This window comes from Triturus cristatus, chromosome 7, assembly GCF_964204655.1.
Source record: "Triturus cristatus chromosome 7, aTriCri1.1, whole genome shotgun sequence".
NCBI lineage: Eukaryota > Metazoa > Chordata > Amphibia > Caudata > Salamandridae > Triturus > Triturus cristatus.
In genome coordinates, this window is record NC_140590.1 from 1,589,719,397 (window position 1) to 1,589,740,130 (window position 20,734).

At 46.4% G+C, this 20,734-nt stretch overlaps 1 protein-coding gene across 2 annotated transcripts in view; it reads right to left on the bottom strand.

Moving 5' to 3' along the window:
* Positions 1 to 20,734, bottom strand: part of LOC146812445 (opsin-5-like) — a 665,928-nt gene that overhangs the window by 268,995 nt on the left and 376,199 nt on the right. The window lies entirely within an intron of this gene.

Genomic DNA, 20,734 nt, shown 5'->3' on the forward strand with positions numbered 1-20,734 from the left:
AACTGCATCTCTACTGAAAATATTGGTTGCTTTGGTATTGTTTAAATAACCCCAGTACTGTTCATCCCCACCTATAAGCCCATTAGTCTCTCATTTCCCAGTTCACATTTAATTTCCAGAGAAAATGCTGATAATACGGTAAGCTGAAGATGAAAAGTAGGATCTGTGATCAAATGATCTTCCATAAAAACAAGGCAATACTTTCTCGTGGCAGTGCTACATTATATATAGAGTCATTCCTGAAGCTTGTGTACAAAGGAAGTTGCTTTACAAAATGCTGACTTCATACTCATCCTTACGATTCCCACTTTGTCGGTACCTTAAGTCTGCAATAACTAGTCATGAGAAAACATTTATTACCTGTTATTTGGTTACGATCCTCAAGTTGCACCTGCCCATTCTGTAAGGTAAAAGTGAGTGTATTAACACGTGTTTTCTCCAAGGTTCAAACAACTTCCCGACGGCCATGTACCCCATGTGCCACATGTGATCTAGCCACATCAGTTGAGTCTTCGAGAGGGTATATAAACTCCGCCAAACGCTGAATCGTGGCTTAGCCTCACTCCCTGTGGAGCAAGCTTCATCCTTCCCACTCTACTGAAGAATACTGCCGGAATTGAGAAGCGCTTGAGTCTCCTTCAAGTCAATCTGAACCAGTGGTTCCCGTGGCTTGAAAACAAATTGGATGAGAGGCAATATAGTGGCACAAATAGCTCAAATACAACACAGAACAGATCAAAAAAAGAGATGTATTATATCTTCCGTCTTTTATTGTTCTTGTTGTACTTCGTACAAAACAGTCAGCCAACGCGTTTCGCCCAAACACGGGCTTCTTCAGGGCTGAAATGGCATACAATACAAAAACGTTCTTAAAAAACAGACAAAGTAATCAAAGACAGACAATCATTCTAAAAGGCCTCACTAGCACACCACTTGCAGTCTACACCTTTCATAACTGCCCTAAAAATTCAATATCCAAAACCAGATCCATGCCATTTAATATGTGTTATCATTACATCCCCAATATGGCCTGGTGACACCAAACTTCTACAGGTTATTTATATAACGCATTGGTGATGTAGCCATGCTTATTTCAGGCTACAGGCATTCATTTGTCTCATTTTTCTCTTTCTTGGTGTATCCACGTTATCTTTGGAACTGCGTGGAACAGGGGTCACTTATGTTTTAAGTATTTTCTTTTCACGGGTGTGATACTTTTGTATATAGGGTCTCTTTCTTTTTTCTTACACATACACATTTTCTTGAAATGTGTTTTGTTTCCTTAACCACGTGGCTAAGATGGTGGTTCTTTCGCTTTTTCCTCTCAGCTTATCATTTACGGACAGTTGATATTTTAGAATGATTGTCTGTCTATGATTACTTTGTCTGTTTTTTAAGAACGTTTTTGTATTGTATGCCATTTCAGCCCTGAAGAAGCCCGTGTTTGGGCGAAACGCGTTGGCTGACTGTTTTGTACGAAGTACAACAAGAACAATAAAAGACGGAAGATATAATACATCTCTTTTTTTGATCTGTTCTGTGTTGTATTTGAGCTATTTGTGCCACTATATTGCCTCTCATCCAATTTGTTTTCAAGTATTTATTCACGTTCTACAGGCAGCAGAACGTTTGAGGTGGGCAATATTCTACATTACTAGTGACTGATTCTGGTGGTGCAGTCTTCTGTGACCCGGCTGCTTCCTCTTTCTATGTATATGGTTCCCGTGGCTCCAGCTCTCTTGACGTCTTCCTCCTGGTTCATTTCGGCACAGCTACTTCAGACCCCTGTGACTGGGCTCAATAAAATATTTCTTTGTTTTTATTTAAAACATACTTAAAAATTGATATGGGTAATCTTGAATTGTTTTTTCCTGCTAATGTCCTATGGCTGCATGGATAAGTTAAAGCCTTTACTTATTTGAATCAGTAATATTTTCTTTCACCATTCTTAAAGCTCCCCCATCTGCCCATGCCTCCTGGGAGTTCTAGTATTTGTAGGCTTCCCCTTAAAACATAGAGGAGACTGCATAGAAGTAACCTGGCATATTTCAAGGATTGAATGATTTGCCATCTAGTTACAGTCCTTAAATACTGGTGGGAATGTGTATTTTTTGAAACCTTGCCATAGAGCGATAGGGGAGATTAAGCATACAACCCTGCCTATGTGTATCGCTCATATGTGACATGCATTTGCATGAGTATGGATTGCAGTGTGGCATTGACAGATCGGTAGCATCCGAAGTTAGGAAACGCTGGCACATGGGTTTTTTTTGACAATCCTGGAGCCATTGTGAACCTGTAGAAGTTTGGTGTCACCAGGCCATATTGGGGATGTAATGATAACACATATTAAATGGCATGGATCTGGTTTTGGATATTGAATTTTTAGGGCAGTTATGAAAGGTGTAGACTGCAAGTGGTGTGCTAGTGAGGCCTTTGCCAGGACAATAACTCTTGACATACTGTTGCATGAAAGCAGGATATCTATTTACTCATGCAGCATGAGTTGGAAACCTGTGATTAGGTTTCATCTGGCAGCAAAAACAGAAAATGAACATTATTAATTTGGCATAAGATAGCCCACATAAAAACTATGGAAAATAGTATCAAATTTGCTGTTGAGAAAATCGGGTGACGCTAGCTCAGAACTCCTACATTTGGGGCCAGCATAGTTTCAAATGTCTGGTCCATTCTAAGAGATTTACACTAGTTCATGCTTCTATAAGATGTAGCTCGGAGAGGGTCAAAGGGATCCAGGGAAGCTGTTTAAGATGTTCCGATGAGATGCAATGCTGGAAATCCTGCATGGACTAAATCCAGTTTTGTAGAGTAAGCTGTCCCTGTGTTGACAGGATTACTATGGGAGAATACAATTGGAATTTTTCCTCGGTCTCTGAAGCTTTGTACTAAAGGTATAGGAAAAAGGGTTAATTTCCAGGTTGCTTCCGGGTGTAGAATGTGGTGGCATCATATGGAATGTATGCCAAGACATGGAAGAAGAATTACTTTCCATGGCATTGTTGGGGGGGCTTTCTGGCTGCACATCTTGTCTTGTATCTAATATTTCCCTACCCTGTAATCAAGGTCCAATGTTATTGTTGTAAAACGATCTGCCATTTCTCACATGCAAGTAAGAACAATCCTGAAGACAATAAGGATATGGTTAGGGATACAAGTTAGGATTTTTCTCAGTTTAGGAGTAGTAAAGCTAGGAGTCCTAACTTTACTACTCCTAAACTGAGAAAACTCCTAACTTCAAGACTTTCGGTATTCACAGAAGGCATTTAGGAGTCCTAAAGTTAGTAGTCCTAACTTTACTACTCCTAAACTGAGAAAGATTCTAACTTTAAGACTTTCGGTATTCACAGAAGGCATTTAGGAGTCCTAAAGTTAGGAGTCCTAACTTTACTACTCCTAAAGTGAGAAAAATCCTAACTTTAAGACTTTCGGTATTCACAGAAGGCATTTAGGAGTCCTAAAGTTAGGACTCCCAACTTCTGTGAATACCGAAATGAGTAAGTGCCTTCTGTGAATACCAAAATGAGTAAGTGCCTTCTGTGAATACCAAAATGGTAGTAAGCTTAGGATTTTGTCTTAAGTTAGTTCTGTGAATCGGGCCCTGGGAGTCCGATATGGACTGGTGCATGCAGGCTGAGAGAGTGGTGTATGAAAGCAGAGGTAGCCCAGGTAAATGGATGAAAATACGGGCCCCCTGGAACAAGAACAGAGGCTGGCTGTGGGCTCCTTTTGCTGACACTTCTCCATTTGCTGTCGACAATGAATCATTGTAATTATGCATCGTCTGGATTATTTGCAAACATGAACCCTTCACGTGGGCTCCACTCTGATATGTCTTTTGTAATGTCCACAGTTACTTAAGCTGACCACCTTTCATTTATTTTATTTGGGGTGTTTTTAGTATGGTTTGTTTTGTGTTTGGTTGTTTTGTGTGATGTAATATTGTTTGTTTTTACAATAAACAGAATTTATAAAAATAAAAATAAAGTGATAGCTGGTGTTGACAGTGTAACGTTTTTCCAGGACTACTACTGTGGAAAAATGCAGCTTTATGGTTCTGCAGGTGAAATTCCTGAGGCATGTTGTAGGTGGTGACAGTATAAAACCCAAAATAAAATTGTTAAAAACAATGGAAGGTGCTCCACGTCCAGTGAATATAGAACAACTAAAATCTTTTCTGGGGGGTTAGCTGAATATTATAGCAAGTTTCTAGATCATTTTGTAGAAAAGACATGTCCGATGAGAGTGTTACTAAAGAAAAGAGAGAGGTGTGTAAGGTCCAAGGAGTGTGAGTTATTGTTCATGAAGAGTATAGCTGAGGCTCCCATATTGAAATCATTCATAAGACAGTAGTCATCACAGATGTTAGTGGGTATGGTTTAAGTGCTGTCCTGTTACAAGCTGAAACAAGGGCAAGAAAGGCCCATAGTCTCCAGCACTCAGAAAGGAGTTGAGTCTATTTATTCAGTGATTGAAAAAGAGACACTGACTTGTTGTGGGACATTAAGAATTTTCAGACATATCTATATGGCATAGGATTTGAACAGAGGGTAGACCACAAGCCCTTAGTGAATGTTTTTTCCATCAATGGTGCAAGTAGAATCACTTCGTGTTTGGCAAGGTAGTCGTTTGGGCTACTCCAGTACTCCTTTGACACCAGTTTGTACCAGGCCTAAAGAACGTCTGTGTTGACTACGTTTCCAGATTACTGCTGGAAAAAATGGATGAAGTTGAAGAAGATGATTGGCTAGTTGCCACTGCTGAATGATCATCTGGAGGAGCTTTACTGAGGAGGAGAGATATGGAAGGATGAGTTGTCAAAGATTTTGAATTGATGCGTATCAAAGATAATCTTTCCAAGGTTGGAAGACGGAATTTACCAGTGATGTTGTGCTCGGTACATGTAAACTAGTGTGGTCAGAGTTCTCTGTTTTGGGTGGAGTGATTTTTAGGTCAACAGGTTAGTTTACCAAAATTATAGTGAGAAAAAGTGACAATTTTAGTACAGGAGGATCATGAAGAGAAGCTTGCCAGAAACAAATCACACATGAACTTCCGGTGCCCAGGGATGGATCACAATTTGGAGAGTTGTGTTAGAAATTCTGTAAGCTGTACGCCGTGCGACAAGTCTGAGGTGGTAAGAAAATTTCCTATGGCTATACTGAAGTTTCCTGACCAGGGAAAAAGGTTAGTGTTATTTAAGGGCCATTCAGTTTTGGAAGATTAAGAGAAATGTTATTGAGGATTATTTTTCTATTTGGCCTGCAGTAAGGATGGTGGGAAGGTGAAATCTAGGGGTGGGCGGAATTTGCGAAAGCAACTTTCGCAAATTATCGCGAAAATGTTAAAAATCTCCGCAAACACGCGGAAATATCGCGAAGATGCAGAAGTTTTTTTCCCGCCCATTCGCGGTATTTTCTGCGTGGTCGCGGCTCGCCAACTTACCCATGCGGTTGCTCGCGGGCGCGGCCATCTTGTTTTCACTCTTCTCGCGGTGCATGATCGCGAGAAGAAAGACGTGATCGCGCGACGCATGACGTTACTGCAGGCGCGAACTGTCGCGAGACAGCGCAAATGGCTACCAACAATCCAACATCTCGTGGAGAACGCGACCGGATCGGGAAAACTTGTCAGCGAACGCGGGGATTCAGGTAAGGCGATCGCGCGCGCGCGAGAATGTATTATTTTACAGCGCGAGCAAGAAACAAATTATCGCTAAGCTGTGGAATGCGGAAGTTTTGAAATTTTTTGCGCTCTCCGCGGAACGTGAAAATGTCAAATTATCGCAATTTCCGCGAGCGGAATGGAAATTTAGCCCAGGCCTGGTGAAATCTGAGCTAGTCATTTGCTTTTGGAATATTTTCGCTAGAGTACGCATTCCGGAGGAGACAATAACAGATAGCCAACCACAATTTGTTTCTGCATGTATGTCAAAAGATTTTAAGTTATCTTGGCATATCACATCACAGGGCTACTGTATACCATACCAAAGAGAACAGTCTGATTGAAAGGTTCAATAAAGTGTGTGAGCAATGTTTGCAGGTGGCTGAAAAATGTAGGCTAGATTGGAAGAATGACTAAAGGAAGATACTCTGGAGTTATGGACTCACTCCACATTCTGCAGCTGGTAAATCTCCATCTGTGTTGCTCGAGGAAGAGTTCCAGCCACTGTGGCATATCCTTTATGGATGAAAAGGTGTGGAAAGAGAGAACAAGGTTTGGAAGGAGTTATAAGTAAATTGAAGGTGAAGGAAGTGATTTACAAAACTAGACAAAATTAGAGGATGTGTTTTCCCTAACACACTGTCAAGTAAGGAGATCTAATGTGTATTTGGTCAGAGTTGTTGGGGTGATGAGGAAGTGGGAATACAAAGTCTCTCAACCTGGGAGGATTATCTGTGTCTTTGGAAAGACTGTGTTTTTGGATAGTGAGGAAAATAGAACATTGGAAAATTGGTTCATTGAAGGTAGGACAATGGTATAAGTAAAATAATTATTGTTGCTGATGATGGTATTGAACCAGTAACATGTTCAGAGAGTCTGAGGAAATTTCACTGCTGGGTGCATGATTATGTAACATAAGTGCTATTCATTGTTAGGTTTTCATAGTTAGTACATTTTCAATTTTCCTCATTTTATTTTCTAATTTGTTGATGTCAGAGTTGTTTATTTCTGAGGGATGTGCAGTCATTGGTTTTGATTTTTTTAAGTCATTCTAGAAGGAAATGTTTTACATTCGAGGTTGCCTCAGAGTGTAGAATCTAAAGGCATCTTATGGAATGTTATTCTCAGACATTTAAGAACAGTTAAAAACTATTTTGTAATCCATACCAGTGAAATGTGTTCATTATTATTGAGGAAGCTCATGGTTAGTCCCATCATCAACAAGGTAACTCGAATTAAGCATCATTTTACACTTGTATACAAAATGCAATTGTAGTGGTACTCCAGAGAAACCTTTTGTTCTAGAAGAGTGAAGAGACAGGAGAGACTGATGTGAAGACCGGGGCAGAAGTTTCATACAATCCCTTGCAAGTGTTCCTCAGACAATCCATTTGCAATGCGAACAAGCAATGGCAAAACCAATAGATGTGGCTTATATATTGAGTCCTGAATAAATAATTTACAATAAAAAGCAAGCTGCCATGAAAACACAAAAGAACAAGCAGTGACAAATCCAATAAGTCTGCCAACTTTTTACCTTTGTTTTTTGTTTTTTTTTGTTTTTTTTTTTTTTTTTAGTGAATTTCAAAGGTTTTTTTTTTTTTTTTTTTTTTTTTTTATCATGCAACAGCACAATTTATTATTTGTATAAAAATGTTGCACTACTGTGAATCTTAAAATAGAGGCAAAGTATAAAAATTATATAAAAAATAATGTCAAATATTTGAGTGTCAAAAATTTACAGAACTGCAGGACCAGACAGCCTGTCAATTACATTTTGTAAGTCCTTGAAGGCTAAATTCACAGCTATTTTGGTTAGAAGTTTTGTATTGGTGTAAGGTATCACTTTTATAAACATAATCCTTATAACGAAGTATTCTTAACATTGAGAGATTACAAGCACACAAGGGGCCATATTATCAAGAACGGCGATAACATCATCGCCGGCCTAGCGGCAGGAAACCGCCGCCAAAGCGGCAACAGGGGGCCCGACAACACGCCCCAGAGAACCCCAACAGAAGACCAGGCCCCGGTGTGGAGGACATCAAACCTAGGCCTCCACCGGAACTCCCAAGGGCACACCACCAAGCCCCCCACCGCCGCCCCAGCGGCAGTCTCCCGCCGCCAAACCGGCAACACTGCCACCGCCGTTCTTTTTTTTTTTTTTTTTTTTTTTTTGAAACCGTTTATTACACGATAAAAAAAAAAATTACAGGCATGGGCCTACAACCATCCGGCCGGCCGCTAGAGTAGCAAAAGGCATATAACATACATACAGTGAGAATCTCTTGGCGGAGCAGATTGGCAAATCAGGTGATATCAATAGCGTAGGCCGCATCACTCCTAGCCCACAATACGGTTTCCTTTTGGCAAACAGAACAACACAAAAAACCACACCCGCAAGGCAACCCGCTATCCAAGTGACAGTACATGCTCCGTAATGGGGGATCCTAACCAGCAGCAAAACTCTGAAGAGGGGAATGGGAGTATAGCAGGGACTGGGGAGCCACGTGCCCACGGCTGAGGGAGGGGGCCGGCTAAGGAGATGGGGCTGGCGAGGCTGCCGGTAGGAGTGGCGGCTCACAAATACCCCCACGGTAGGCGTTCCAGGGGCCCCAGATTTTCACCCACGCCCCAGGCTTACCCCTCGCCACATACACTACTTTTTCACGAAACATACACCAATCCATATGTTCTTTCCAGGCCAACACCGCCGGGGGCCTCTGGGATCCCCACAATTGGGCAATGTCACGCTTCGCTATCATGTATCCCAGAGTCACCCACCGCGTCTGCGGGACCGAATAATCATTTGGTTCCCACACATTCAGCAAGCATCTCCTCGCTTCAGGCAGCAGTGCAACACGCGTAACCACACGCAAAACCTCATGCACACCACGCCAGAATCGCTCCACTTTCGGGCACTCCCACAGTATATGCATGAAAGTTGCCAACGCACCACAGCCACGCTTACACAATCCGTCACCAGCAAAGCCCATACGTAGAAGCCTCGGCCCCGTGACGTAAACCCGGTGAAGGATCTTAAGCTGGACGAAACGAAGGCGAGCCGGGATGGCCACCTCCTTCGGAGAGGCCACCGCGGAGATCCAATCCTCGTCGTCCAGCTCCAGCCCATCGGCAACCCAGGCCTCGCGGAGGCCAGTCAGCAGGCACGATCTGTCATTAATCAGTTTTTTATATATAAGGGAGATCGTGCTGTCTGGTACATGGCCATCCAGCACCCTGTCCTCCAGGGGGGAAGACTCCGGAATGGACGCAACATCCGGGAAGACGGAGGCCAGCGCGTGGCGGACTTGTAAGTATCGAAAGTACTCACTGCCTTGCAGCTGAAACTCCGTCTGCAGCATCTCAAAAGTCTTGAAACCCCCCCTCGTCCAGAGATCTCCCACTGTGCTGATTCCGATCGTGTCCCACTTCTCGAAGCCCTTCGATGTCCACAGGGAGCCCAACCTCTCAGACGCATATAGCGGTGACGCCCGGGTCAAACGGTCCTTCCACCCCATAGCTGCATTAGCCGCGTGCCATACACGCACCATGACACGCGTCGGTCCCGTCAGACGGGAGTCGGGCGTGCCAGAATAGAGCGCTCGATTATAATCGCCACCGGGCAGGAGCATCCTGTCCATTTCAAATGCCGGGTTCAAGGCGGGCCCGTAGAGGCCATGATTGATTGCAGCTAGCTGGGAGGCCCAGTAATACCGTTTAATGTCCGGGAGGGCAACCCCCCCATCGTACCACGGGAGCGTCAATTTGGCCAGAGCAATACGCGGCCTCCCGTCCCAGAACAGGCGCCGCTGCAGGCCCTCCACCTCGCGGAAGTAGCGCGCTGGTACCAAGTCCATAGTGTTCTGGAGGGCGTACAGAAAGCGCGGCAAGGACATCATCTTAAACAAGGCCGCTCGGCCAAGTGGCGAGAGCGGAAGACGCCGCCAACGCGCGACATCCTCTCGCAAGCGCTGGAGGGGGGGCAACAAGTTCCGCTCATAGCGGGCCTCCGGGTCTAGGGTGATATATATACCCAGATACCGGAACCCCTGGGAGGCAATCTGGATCGGGCAGTCACGCGGTAGGGCCGGAGCCTCCCCGGAAAGCACATATACGCAGGATTTCGCCCAGTTGATGACAAGGCCTGAGTTACGCCCGAAGGAGCGCAAAACATCAACCAGGACAATCAGCGATTTGCGCGGGGAGGCGAGATACAAAAGGATATCATCGGCGTAGAGGGACACGCGGTCCTCATACTCAGGGGTCCAGCGGAGACCACGGATAGAAGGGTGCCACCGTAGCCACTCCGCCAAGGGCTCCAAGGCCAGTGCAAACAGGAGCGGCGACAAGGGGCAGCCCTGGCGCGTGCCCCGCCCCAGCTCGAATGGGGCCGAGACTCGCCCATTCACCACCACCTGTGCCAGTGGGCCCGAATACAGCAATTTGACCCAGCTAATGAACCCCGGGCCAAATCCGAATTTCGCCAGCATCGCCCAGATGTATGGCCATTCAAGCGTGTAACTTTTTACCTTTGTTAATGCTCATTTTGTCATGGTTTTCGCTAATGTTTATTTTTGGGGAAGCAACCAGGCCATCATCAATCTGAAAAATGGCTAAAATCAAAATTATTTTGGGGTCTCAAAAACACACATTGTCATAGAAGTCCCAGGCAATGATGATCTACTTTGTGTTTGGATATGCTCCTTGTGAAATGGCAGAATGCTGTCACTCACAGTGAAGTTAGCCAGTGGCAGAACTGGGCTGACCCATTGCCCAATGCTGTATGCTGTAGTGGCTGAAAGAAAAATGTGAATGAAACAGTAACAGACCAATGGAGGAAGAGGACTGGCTGAAAGCTGATGTTAAGTATATTACACATATAATTTTTAATAAAAACAGAAGGTCTTGGCTTAAGCCAAAAACTCCAAAGACCTAAAAAAAGAAAAAAATACCATCAGTATCCAATTCATCTGCGAGGAACAAAATGTAGTGTGATGATTCAGTGCACATGTAAAATAGTCCCTCATGTATCGCAATGAAATCATACACCAAAGAGTCAATAGCATGAGGCAAGAAGGAAATACTACTGTGGGCGAGCTGAAGCCCACTCATTGTAAATTTTAAGGTACTGGTAGCAATAGGTATAGCTGACAGCTCTGTTGTGAAGCCAAACCTAAAAATAAGAAAGAATAGGAAATGTGCATTCTCAGTGCAAACAAGAATGTACTGTCAACATTTCTTAATGCAGGTTTCCTAGTAACAAAGCAGATGCGTTAAAGCAAGGATTGCAATAAACAGAATACGGTGTTCTCTTCCAAAAGGCACATTTACCCAAGGGTACCCTGGCACTAGATAACAAAAGAAAACAGTGATACAGGCAGGCAATTTATTGAAAGAGGAAAGTTTTCAGTTTCCTTTGAAATTCAACAAAGTTAGAGAGACAATGGAGATCTATACGAAGTGCATTTGATAGTGGGGTATAGGGGCAGGAGGCAATTAATCTGAAGGATCTTTCACCAGTCCTACCATGATGAAAATGTGGCATCTTGAGGAAGTATTGATTTTGCAGTCTGAGCATCCTCCTTGAAGGAGATGGGGTCATGTCCAGTGGAGCAAGAGTGGAAGCAGTAGCCAGACAGGGATCCATGAGTCGACATGCCTTTACCACAATGTCCCACTGACACTGTTTTCAGTGTGGCAAAATCTCTGAGCAGGACAAACCAGGTTTTCTTACCCTTCTAGGGTGTAACCTTCCCAGGCAAGCCACTGTACCATGTCTTGGTCCTCCAGAAGTGAAAGAAATGCTATTTATCCCAGTTTTCTCCAACTGCTAGAAAGAGTTCTTTTAGGTCAGTTTGACAGCCCCTTGCTCCTCGTGGCAAGTTCTAGACATCAGGTCTCTCTCCAGCTAGGTCCCCTGCAAGGTTGAGTACTCTGTGGTCAGCTCATCCCTTTTGGAGTTAGGATTCCTGCATTTTGTGTGTCTGAGCAGGCAAAGAGGAAGCCCACCAGTTGCCCTTGAACAGCTGTTCTAGCCCCCAGATGCTAGCTGGAAGTAGGAATCTTGAATGAGTCCTCTTCTTGTAGCGGGACTTAGGAGTGAGAAGTCAGGATTCATCATCCAGCAGGGCTTTCTTCATCAGGTGGAATTTTCCCATGTCCAGGTATGTTCTGATGAGATGGTAGTTGAGGTGCCAGATTTATCATGTGCACTAGCCAGAAATTAGAGAAACTCTCAACCAATCCTAACTATTTTTTTGCAGTCTCCTACAGCCTCTTTGCCTTACTGTAACACTACCCGGTAGCCCCTGTTTCAACATGGCAGAACCCTTTTACCACAGGGAAGACTTGTCGTCAGCTCCTTATCCACATCACTATTTACACAAGATCTCATTCCATCCTAACAGGGACCAAACTGTTTCTCTCCGCCACAGGGACAAGGGCTGAAGCTGTCTAGGATGGTCATGGGAATGGGTAGAAGAACCCTGTCCTCTCTCCCGTTCACCTCGCTCCCAGTGTCCCCAAGTAAAGTGATATAGTCCTAAGGCCTTTGTTTTGCCAGCTGTTCCTGTCCACTCCTAGATATCTAATACATGCTAGGCGGTCCACAGTTAATACTACTAATTCAGGCCACTGTCTCTGAGCCAGGGTAAGTAACACTTTCAGCTAAGCATGATTATTCAAACAATGGAGGAGTGATGAGTAGCAGAACATGCTTTAATGCCTAAACGTAAGGGAGAATGAGGATTATAGTGAGCCAGCATCAGCATGACCTCGCTACTTGCAAATCAAAAAAGACTGACTATCTCTTTTATGTAAAGAATAATTATTTATTTACATTTATTCCTCTGAGATTTAGTCCTTTCCAATGATTTTTTTTTTAAAGGACACAACTCCTCACTCACACTTGGTGGCATGCTTCATCGTACAGGGTGCTCCTTATTCAGCACCACAAAAGGGGGTGGTGATGGACGGAGCATCAGAACCAATCAAACACTCACACCCAGTCAACAGATCTGGGTTTGATCCCTCACCGTTCTTTAGCCCACTCTGCCACCCCAGTTCAGACATGGCCATATGCAAATCAGTCTGACCCTGTGCCTCATGGGAACAGTCCAGCCGAACTGCCAAGCCATGTCTTCCCTGGACCGGAAACAAGCTTCCTAGGACCGGTTTCTGGCATTTCAGCCGTCTTCAGCCAGGCTTGCTTGAATCCAGTGGCAAAGTGAGCAAGGGACTCACGTCTGAGCATACCCTGCCAACTTATGGCGAACAAAGCGGTACAAAAGGGGGTGGTGATGGACGGAGCATCAGAACCAATCAAACACTCACACCCAGTCAACAGATCTGGGTTTGATCCATCACCGTTCTTTAGCCCACTCTGCCACCCCAGTTCAGACATGGCCATATGCAAATCAGTCTGACCCTGTGCCTCATGGGAACAGTCCAGCCCGAACTGCCAAGCCATGTCTTCCCTGGACCGGAAACAAGCTTCCTAGGACCGGTTTCTGGCATTTCAGCCGTCTTCAGCCAGGCTTGCTTGAATCCAGTGGCAAAGTGAGCAAGGGACTCACGTCTGAGCATACCCTGCCAACTTATGGCGAACAAAGCGGTACAAAAGGGGGTGGTGATGGACGGAGCATCAGAACCAATCAAACACTCACACCCAGTCAACAGATCTGGGTTTGATCCATCACCGTTCTTTAGCCCACTCTGCCACCCCAGTTCAGACATGGCCATATGCAAATCAGTCTGACCCTGTGCCTCATGGGAACAGTCCAGCCCGAACTGCCAAGCCATGTCTTCCCTGGACCGGAAACAAGCTTCCTAGGACCGGTTTCTGGCATTTCAGCCGTCTTCAGCCAGGCTTGCTTGAATCCAGTGGCAAAGTGAGCAAGGGACTCACGTCTGAGCATACCCTGCCAACTTATGGCGAACAAAGCGGTACAAAAGGGGGTGGTGATGGACGGAGCATCAGAACCAATCAAACACTCACACCCAGTCAACAGATCTGGGTTTGATCCATCACCGTTCTTTAGCCCACTCTGCCACCCCAGTTCAGACATGGCCATATGCAAATCAGTCTGACCCTGTGCCTCATGGGAACAGTCCAGCCCGAACTGCCAAGCCATGTCTTCCCTGGACCGGAAACAAGCTTCCTAGGACCGGTTTCTGGCATTTCAGCCGTCTTCAGCCAGGCTTGCTTGAATCCAGTGGCAAAGTGAGCAAGGGACTCACGTCTGAGCATACCCTGCCAACTTATGGCGAACAAAGCGGTACAAAAGGGGGTGGTGATGGACGGAGCATCAGAACCAATCAAACACTCACACCCAGTCAACAGATCTGGGTTTGATCCATCACCGTTCTTTAGCCCACTCTGCCACCCCAGTTCAGACATGGCCATATGCAAATCAGTCTGACCCTGTGCCTCATGGGAACAGTCCAGCCCGAACTGCCAAGCCATGTCTTCCCTGGACCGGAAACAAGCTTCCTAGGACCGGTTTCTGGCATTTCAGCCGTCTTCAGCCAGGCTTGCTTGAATCCAGTGGCAAAGTGAGCAAGGGACTCACGTCTGAGCATACCCTGCCAACTTATGGCGAACAAAGCGGTACAAAAGGGGGTGGTGATGGACGGAGCATCAGAACCAATCAAACACTCACACCCAGTCAACAGATCTGGGTTTGATCCATCACCGTTCTTTAGCCCACTCTGCCACCCCAGTTCAGACATGGCCATATGCAAATCAGTCTGACCCTGTGCCTCATGGGAACAGTCCAGCCCGAACTGCCAAGCCATGTCTTCCCTGGACCGGAAACAAGCTTCCTAGGACCGGTTTCTGGCATTTCAGCCGTCTTCAGCCAGGCTTGCTTGAATCCAGTGGCAAAGTGAGCAAGGGACTCACGTCTGAGCATACCCTGCCAACTTATGGCGAACAAAGCGGTACAAAAGGGGGTGGTGATGGACGGAGCATCAGAACCAATCAAACACTCACACCCAGTCAACAGATCTGGGTTTGATCCATCACCGTTCTTTAGCCCACTCTGCCACCCCAGTTCAGACATGGCCATATGCAAATCAGTCTGACCCTGTGCCTCATGGGAACAGTCCAGCCCGAACTGCCAAGCCATGTCTTCCCTGGACCGGAAACAAGCTTCCTAGGACCGGTTTCTGGCATTTCAGCCGTCTTCAGCCAGGCTTGCTTGAATCCAGTGGCAAAGTGAGCAAGGGACTCACGTCTGAGCATACCCTGCCAACTTATGGCGAACAAAGCGGTACAAAAGGGGGTGGTGATGGACGGAGCATCAGAACCAATCAAACACTCACACCCAGTCAACAGATCTGGGTTTGATCCATCACCGTTCTTTAGCCCACTCTGCCACCCCAGTTCAGACATGGCCATATGCAAATCAGTCTGACCCTGTGCCTCATGGGAACAGTCCAGCCCGAACTGCCAAGCCATGTCTTCCCTGGACCGGAAACAAGCTTCCTAGGACCGGTTTCTGGCATTTCAGCCGTCTTCAGCCAGGCTTGTTTGAATCCAGTGGCAAAGTGAGCAAGGGACTCACGTCTGAGCATACCCTGCCAACTTATGGCGGACTGGGTGTGAGTGTTTGATTGGTTCTGATGCTCCGTCCATCACCACCCCCTTTTGTACCGCTTTGTTCGCCATAAGTTGGCAGGGTATGCTCAGACGTGAGTCCCTTGCTCACTTTGCCACTGGATTCAAGCAAGCCTGGCTGAAGACGGCTGAAATGCCAGAAACCGGTCCTAGGAAGCTTGTTTCCGGTCCAGGGAAGACATGGCTTGGCAGTTCGGGCTGGACTGTTCCCATGAGGCACAGGGTCAGACTGATTTGCATATGGCCATGTCTGAACTGGGGTGGCAGAGTGGGCTAAAGAACGGTGATGGATCAAACCCAGATCTGTTGACTGGGTGTGAGTGTTTGATTGGTTCTGATGCTCCGTCCATCACCACCCCCTTTTGTACCGCTTTGTTCGCCATAAGTTGGCAGGGTATGCTCAGACGTGAGTCCCTTGCTCACTTTGCCACTGGATTCAAACAAGCCTGGCTGAAGACGGCTGAAATGCCAGAAACCGGTCCTAGGAAGCTTGTTTCCGGTCCAGGGAAGGCATGGCTTGGCAGTTCGGGCTGGACTGTTCCCATGAGGCACAGGGTCAGACTGATTTGCATATGGCCATGTCTGAACTGGGGTGGCAGAGTGGGCTAAAGAACAGTGATGGATCAAACCCAGATCTGTTGACTGGGTGTGAGTGTTTGATTGGTTCTGATGCTCCGTCCATCCCCACCCCCTTTTGTACCGCTTTGTTCGCCATAAGTTGGCAGGGTATGCTCAGACGTGAGTCCCTTGCTCACTTTGCCACTGGATTCAAACAAGCCTGGCTGAAGACGGCTGAAATGCCAGAAACCGGTCCTAGGAAGCTTGTTTCCGGTCCAGGGAAGGCATGGCTTGGCAGTTCGGGCTGGACTGTTCCCATGAGGCACAGGGTCAGACTGATTTGCATATGGCCATGTCTGAACTGGGGTGGCAGAGTGGGCTAAAGAACGGTGATGGATCAAACCCAGATCTGTTGACTGGGTGTGAGTGTTTGATTGGTTCTGATGCTCCGTCCATCACCACCCCCTTTTGTACCGCTTTGTTCGCCATAAGTTGGCAGGGTATGCTCAGACGTGAGTCCCTTGCTCACTTTGCCACTGGATTCAAACAAGCCTGGCTGAAGACGGCTGAAATGCCAGAAACCGGTCCTAGGAAGCTTGTTTCCGGTCCAGGGAAGGCATGGCTTGGCAGTTCGGGCTGGACTGTTCCCATGAGGCACAGGGTCAGACTGATTTGCATATGGCCATGTCTGAACTGGGGTGGCAGAGTGGGCTAAAGAACGGTGATGGATCAAACCCAGATCTGTTGACTGGGTGTGAGTGTTTGATTGGTTCTGATGCTCCGTCCATCACCACCCCCTTTTGTACCGCTTTGTTCGCCATAAGTTGGCAGGGTATGCTCAGACGTGAGTCCCTTGCTCACTTTGCCACTGGATTCAAACAAGCCTGGCTGAAGACGGCTGAAATGCCAGAAACCGGTCCTAGGAAGCTTGTTTCCGGTCCAGGGAAGGCATGGCTTGGCAGTTCGGGCTGGACTGTTCCCATGAGGCACAGGGTCAGACTGATTTGCATATGGCCATGTCTGAACTGGGGTGGCAGAGTGGGCTAAAGAACGGTGATGGATCAAACCCAGATCTGTTGACTGGGTGTGAGTGTTTGATTGGTTCTGATGCTCCGTCCATCACCACCCCCTTTTGTACCGCTTTGTTCGCCATAAGTTGGCAGGGTATGCTCAGACGTGAGTCCCTTGCTCACTTTGCCACTGGATTCAAACAAGCCTGGCTGAAGACGGCTGAAATGCCAGAAACCGGTCCTAGGAAGCTTGTTTCCGGTCCAGGGAAGGCATGGCTTGGCAGTTCGGGCTGGACTGTTCCCATGAGGCACAGGGTCAGACTGATTTGCATATGGCCATGTCTGAACTGGGGTGGCAGAGTGGGCTAAAGAACGGTGATGGATCAAACCCAGATCTGTTGACTGGGTGTGAGTGTTTGATTGGTTCTGATGCTCCGTCCATCACCACCCCCTTTTGTACCGCCTTATTCAGCACCAGCTGATGACTAGGAAGCTCATCCAGAGCTCTTAAATAAAGTTAGTCTTTTTTGCGATGTATGGTGGGACATGAATGTGATCTAATATTGTATTATGAGAAGGATGCAGATTAGGACTTTATTGAAGTTAATACCTATTTCATTTAGGATTACAAGGAAATGGAGAGTGTGGTGTGTGTGTGTGTGTGTGTGTGGTATACATTAGGATACATGTCTCACATCTAGGCAAATGGTCAACATTTTATGCCCTTTCTAGTATGTGAATAAACCACTGGACTTTCATCAGGACTTGCAGGACCATTCTCTAAAGAGTACCCTACTCTACGATCATCTTCTCAGTGGTGGAAGAACAAAAATAAGGTGACCTATCAGTCAACTTAATCCTATTTCTTGATGGTTGACCTAAATGCGGGAAATTACAACCTACATGTGACTTGACGGAGGAGTAATTTGCATACAACTTCTAAAATGGTACGGGTTCAGTACACATGTGTTTTCACATAGTTGTCACCTATCATAGTCGTCTCAATCTCTGCTTGAACCAAATGCATTTAGTTTTAAGCCAGTTCTGGCTCAAGCAGCCTAAAATAAAATTTTCTAAAGTTCCCTTTTGTTGGACATGGCCCTCTCTGCAGGGTCACCCCCAAAACTTTTTCCTTCACTCTTCCTGTTTTACTGAATTTGTTTTTGTTGGCCTTAGGACTCTGTGCACTTTACCAGTGCTAAAGTGCTTGTGCTCACTCCCTAAACATGGTAACATTGGCTTACATCTGATTGGCATTTAATGTACATAAAAGTCTCTTGTAAAGTGGTACTACATGTACCCAGGTCCTGTAAATTAAATGCTACTGAGGACCTGGCCTGACAGTTCAGGCTGGACTGTTCCCATTGGGCGCAGGGTCAAGACTGATTTGCATATGGCTGGCTCCAAACTGTAATGGCATGGTGAGCCAATAAACTATGGATTTAGGCCCAGATCTCTGTACTGGGGTGAATGTATGACATTGTTCTGCATTCGGTCCATCAATTGTTCTTTTTGCATTTGTCACTCCAAGTGGGACGGGTATGCCCAGACGTGGGTCCGGTGCTCTCCATGCCACTGGAGTCAAGCTACCCTGGCTGAAGAGGGGTGAAACCCCAAAACCAGTCCTAGGATTCTTGTTTCCAGTCCAGGGAGGACCTGGCCTGGCAGTTCAGGCGGGAATGTTCCCATTGGGCGCAGGGTCAAGACTGATTTGCATATGGCTGGGTCCAAACTGGAATGGCACGGTGAGCAAAAAAATGATGGATTTAGGCCCAGATCTCTGTATTGGGGTGAATGTATGACATTGTTCTGCACTCTGTTCATCAATTGTTCTTTTTTCATTTGTCACCCCGAGTGGGACGGGTATGCCCAGACGTGGTTCCCGTGCTCTCCATGCCACTGGAGTCAAGCTATCCTGGCTGAAGAGGGGTGAAACCCCAAAAACGGTCCTAGGGTGCTTGTTTCCAGTCCAAGGAGGACCTGGCCTGGCAGTTCGGGCTGGACTGTTCCCATTGGGTGCAGGGTCAAGACTGATTTGCATATGGCTGGGTCCAAACTGGAATGGCATGGTGAGCAAATAAACGATGGATTTAGGCCAAGATCTCTGTACTGTGGTAAATGTATGACATTGTTCTGCATTCTGTCCATCAATTGTTCTTTTTACTGTTGGGCCTGCAGCACTTATTGTGCCACTCACTTAAGTAGTCCTTTAACACATGTCTCAGGCCTGCCATTTCACCTGTGTGTCAAATTTTAAACTGACATTTTAGCTGGCAAAATCAGCCTTCTGCCAAGTTTAAACCCCCTTTGTTAATGCCTGTAGGTCACCCCTAGGGTAGGCCCTAAAGAGCCCATAGGGCTGGGTGTAGTGCATTTAAAACGTTGGACATGTACTTTTAAGTTTTACATGTCCTGGTAGTGATGTACTTTGTTTTTCTCTGTTGTGAGGCCTATCTCTCCCACAGAATAACATTGGGTTACAGTACACCAGACAGGTGTGTAGGATAACTCAGGTCAATGTGCAGGCCATCTTCCTCCCTATGGCTCTGGTGTCTGTGGAATGGGGTGGGTAAGTGATCCAGAGGAAGGTCATTGTTAGTCCTCGAATGCCCATCAACTGCATTCTGGGTAATGATTTACCACCAGTGGTAGCTGAGCTGGAGCATTAGTGCCCAGGGCGCCCTGAAAGCTCAGGTGTCTGGGTGTATCACTCATACTGGTATAGTATGGAGGTCCAGATGGAAGGGCAGGAGAATGAGACAGTTCACAGTGCAAAGGACCAGTGGATCAGGGGTTGACAGCTCGGAGAACAGAGCACCCAAAGACTGACTCTCAAGTAGCCACTTCTGACCATTTGTTTCTTCCTTCACTGTCACAGAGACAGAAGGCTGGAGACCTGCCCCAGGCAGGTCCTTGCATTACATAGACAGAGTGTGTCACCATTGAGGGGTGGTGATTCTCCCCAGATGTCCTGGCTTGCCAGGCTCTTTTTAAGTCTCAGGTTACAGACCCTGGGCTGAAAGACCAGTCTCAGGATACCACCCCTGAACAAGAGTGAAAAAGAGTGTCTAACACTTGTGTCTTCTGCCCCCCCCCACCCTTTGAGAATCCTCAGCGGTCAGAGAACCCTAGATGGCCTGGGTGGCTCTTGACATTGACATGTGTTAGTGGCCTATTTTGGTTGCTGTCTATATGGGCAACATTTTCCTTGGCTAGAAGACAAACGTCTGATCCAAAGGGCGGAATGGGCCACATCACTTCATTGGCCTTCGTGGTATTGTCTGCCTACTGGGATGCATAAAATACTGGGATGTAAGCAAATTAAAGTCGGGAGTCTCATGGATGGGTAACACAGATGAGGAGAAGGGTTCCTCATGGGTCAGTTCCGTGGCTGATAACAGTGTTGACAGAGAGATACAATTAGTTTCAAGAGGGCATAGAACCGACAAGTGCGTCTGCTATAGATGGCCATTGTCTACATTCTCTCGCCTAAGCAGGGAAGCCCATCAAGTTATTATTTAGTCTACCCTGGCTTTCGGCTGGCAGGCGTCATGTTGGACCCGGTCCTCTCTGCAGCGGCACAGCCACACTGTCTGCCTTCACCCCTCCCATTTTGCTGAATTCATATTTGCTGACCTTAAAACTGCTAATCAGTGCTAAAGTGTATGTGCCCACTTCCTAAAAAATGGTAACATTGGCTTCCAACTGATTGCATATTGAATGTGCTTATAAGTCCCTAGTAAAGTGGTAATACATGTACCATTGGCCTGTACATTGAATGCTACTAGTGGGCCTGCAGCACTTATTGTACCACCCACTTAAGGAGCCCTTTAACACATGTTTTGGCCCGCCATTGCAGCCT